Source organism: Apteryx rowi, unplaced genomic scaffold, assembly GCF_003343035.1.
Source record: "Apteryx rowi isolate R43461 unplaced genomic scaffold, aptRow1 scaffold_43, whole genome shotgun sequence".
Taxonomy (NCBI): domain Eukaryota; kingdom Metazoa; phylum Chordata; class Aves; order Apterygiformes; family Apterygidae; genus Apteryx; species Apteryx rowi.
Window position 1 is genome coordinate 1,804,651 of NW_020450683.1, and position 3,880 is coordinate 1,808,530.

A 3,880-nucleotide genomic window follows, 5' to 3' on the forward strand; every position below is an offset into this window, starting at 1 on the left:
TATCTTTTTTTTTTTCTATTTGCAGCGTGTTTTTTCTCTTTCTTTTTTTTTTTTATTTTTTCATTTTTTTTCTTTTTTGTCCCCCGAAGCCAGGTTGGGCTGGGGAGGATGGGGAGGGGACCTGCAGGGTTAAATCCCAGCGATTTTCAAGTACAAAGGGCTGGTGAGCTGCTGCCTCCTCCCCCCGCCTCCGGCCCTGCAGCCTTTGCAGACTGTGGATGCTGGCTGGACCCAAGGCACAGGGACCTCATAGCCACCTGCCCCCAGGAGCAGCCTGGGGTGGCAGTGCCAGGGCAGGGAGCCAGGCGCCTGGGCAGGCAGGAAGGACACACTGGCTTAGCCTTGGGAGGAAAGCCCAGGCGATCCCCCTGCAGCGCTCTGGTCTTCAGCCACGGTACACGTGGCTCCCCAGGGCTGGGGGCGACTGCTGGCCAAAGAGCCAAGACAGCGGCCAGCTGTCTGGCTTTGCGTGTCTCCTCCCACAGGGCTCAGGCAGCCCAAATCCAGCAGATCTGGGCAAGAGACAGGTGCAGACGGGGCTGGCAGGGTACAGGCCCTACCCACCGCCCCTGCTGCTCGCCTTTGTCCTCTGTTCAGAGCACAGCTTCTGGGGGATTGGAGAGCGCAAATCCGCCGAGGAATAGCTGGGATGGAGCTTTTCCATCCATCCAGTGCTTTAGAAACCTCCTCTTTATATGTCACCCAGAAGCGGAAAGACTTGGGAACAGTTCGCCACTTCTCAGTTCTGTATTTTCTTAAACCTCAGCCCTGATTTTTTTCAACAAAGCACCTACTAAACCAGCCCTGCAGGCACGTCGGCACCGGAGCAACCCTGCGCCGGGCCAGAGCCTTACAGAGGCATTTGCGCGTGGGTTGGTCTGGCCGTAGCCTAACCTGGCCCTCCAAGTTCGCAAGGGCACAGCCAGATCACGCATCCTCGTGCGCTGCCAGGACCAGCCTACGGCACCTACCACCCCGGGAGCTTTTCCTTCCTTTCCCGCGGTAGCAATTTCTCCCCCAGCCCACGCAGGGAGCTGTTGCTTACCCCCAGGCGTGTTTTGGAAGGCCTGTGCACGGCCAAAGGACGGGGTTGGCAGAAAACGCTCGCCTGCCGCGAATGCGAGAACCACGCCGCAAAGATTCAAGGGCATCGCAGAGCAGAGAGCTCTCAAGCAGCGGAGCTGGGGGGGCTGGATGCAAACGGAGCTAGGGGATGTTTTAAACCTCTCCTACGGGTCGAAAAGCATCAGGCCCCCACCTCCCCTCCACGTGTCTTTGGCAATCGCCAGACAAGTCTGTGCAGCCCGAGCCGTCAGCGTAAGGGCGCGGGAGGTCCCAGTATAAAACAAAGCCCGGCAAAGCACGCCGATGCCAAATAACGAAGGCGATAAAACCGGTACGATGGCGCCGAGGCTCTGCCCGGCTCTCGACCAGGCGCAGTTTTGCAAGGAATCAATTTTTCGATTAAAAAGGTCAATACACCGTGTCGAGCCGCTTTGCTAGGAGGCGAGCGGACAACTTTATTCGTGAGCGGGTGGGAAAGGGCCGGGCGCTTTGCCGCTTGCTCCGTTCCCGACCCTTCCGGATCCCGTGGCCCTCGGCGTTTCGTCTGAGGAGGAAGCAAACGGACGATGCGCAAATTACGGAGGGGATATCGGGAGGAAATTAATGCATTATGCATTCGCGGGGAGGGGAGGAAGCTGTGGAGATGAGCGCTTTGATGCGCCCGAGCCGCGTCGTTTCGCGGAGAAGCCGTTCGCTTTTCATATCGGCCTCCGTTTTTGTTTTTTTTTTTTCCAGGTGGTAACGACGCCGCTCACCAGGGATGTGGGCTGGTCCCCGTGCCCGCCGAGCCCGGCGGCCGCAGCCCACCCCGCTGGCGCACGGGGCTGCTTTGTTTGCAGCGCCTGCTCCGTCAGGCCGACATCGAAAAAAATATATATATATTTATTTGGAAGCTCTGCGATAAACTTTTACGGGCGCGTTTGCAGCGCTCGCTGCGAGCAGCTGAGTTTCCCGGGGCAGCAGGCGCCCGGGGCGTGAGCTGCCCCATCGCAGGCAAATCCGGGTGTTACGGCGCAGCGGCGGAGGGTGTTACGGCGCGGCGGCTCCCGAAAGATCACGCAGGGAGCACGGCTGAGGACTGGGAAAATAGCAACCGGCAGGGAAAGAACCGCTTATGAGCCTGGGCGACCTTTGCCTTTCCGCCCGAGACTGAATACTGATTGATATTCCCCCTTTTTTAATTTATTTCTCCGGATTTCTTAAAGGATAGTGAGCGGGAAGGAGACAGGAGCAGCTCCGTGGCTGTGTCGCAAAGCCCTTGGCTCGGGAATGGGCCGGCTGCTCTGCTCCATCGCCCGACGGAGCCGGCTTGCCGCGGAGGCGGTGGGAGGCATCCCATTCCCGTGGGTACCACGGTGCCGGGTGTGGGATGCTCGGCCGGCCGGCGGCTTCAGGGTGCCTTGGCTCGGCCAGGAGACGGAGGCAGGGCCCGGGATGGGCCGGATCCTGCGGGCAGGTGCGATGCTGCGCAGCTCGGTTAGTGACCTCTGGTGATTGAAAAGGAGAAGTTTCCCCACGGGGTTGAGCCGCCTCCGTTTTGCTGATGCTCGGATGCGTCAGGCGCACGAGGAAAGATCCGACGGTGGCTCCGGGCCGAGGAGGGAATCGCCAGCGCCGGAGGGGGTCTCTCTGGAAGCGGCTTTTCGGGCCCAGGGAGGTGTGCGGCCACAGGGAGCCGCCGGCACGAAGGCGGGATGCGGAGGATGCACTGCGCGGTATTTTTAGGAGCTGGGAACGGGCCGGCTTTGCAAACCACCCACGAGCACCACGGGACCGGAGCTGCTGGCGCTCCCGGCCATCCCACCGGCTCCCTGCTCCTGCCGGCAGCCCTGCCGGGTCCCTTTCCCGTGCCGTTTCCCAGCGTATTACTCCCAAGGGCTTTGGGACCACCAGCTGGGATGTCCCTGAGATCCCACCACGACCTGCTGGTGCCACCGGCCGGAGGTTCCCACGGCATTGGCGCTCTCCGTCTTGGCACCCCGGTCACTGCAGGTGCCGGCGGCGAGGCCGGAGCCGACCCGGCCGCATCCTCGGCTCTCCGGGATGCTGGTGGGGCGCAAGGAGCCGGGGGCAGGTTGCTCTGGGGATTGCCCAGGCCCAAAGTTGTCCTCTTCAACCAGCCGTGGATGTTTTCAGCCACAGTTTGACTCATCCTCCCCGGCCCTTATGCTAGAGGGAAATTTTATCTGCTAGAGAGCTAAACAGAACGCAAAAAAATGTTGAATTTTTTACTAAATGGATATTTTTACCCAAGAATGTCTATTCTTAGTTCAAGACAACCAACATAGGGTTTGTTTTTTAACTTTTTTTTTTTTCCCCGCCCCAAAAATCTGGAGCAAAGAGAAATCGAAGGAAAACACCGGCAGGTTTTGCTTTATCCGTTTTTTCTTTTTTTTTTTTTTTCAGGAAAGACCCTTCCCCCCTGGGCCCCGGGTGCTTTGCGGCCGGCATGCAAGTTGTTTGGCATTTCCAAACTGGGTCAGAAGATCCCATCCGGGAAGAGCCACAGCATCACCCACAACCCAGATGGCCCTAAATCAGAGCAAACGTTTGCCATTTTGCGGGGGAGAAAACGCCTGCCTGGGGGCAAGCCGGTTCGGCATTGCTGTTGGCTGCCTTGAGAAAGCCAAAAGGAGGAAAAAAGTAGGTTTAGGCTAACCAAAAAAAAAAAAATATATATATATATATAAAACACCCAAGGGATAAGACCAGTGTGGGGTTTTCCTGGAGATCCATCACGTTGCCTTTGAAATGAGCCTTTTGGGGAAGGAGCATCACGTTGCACAGCCGCAGGCTGCCCTTTCCTCGAGACTTT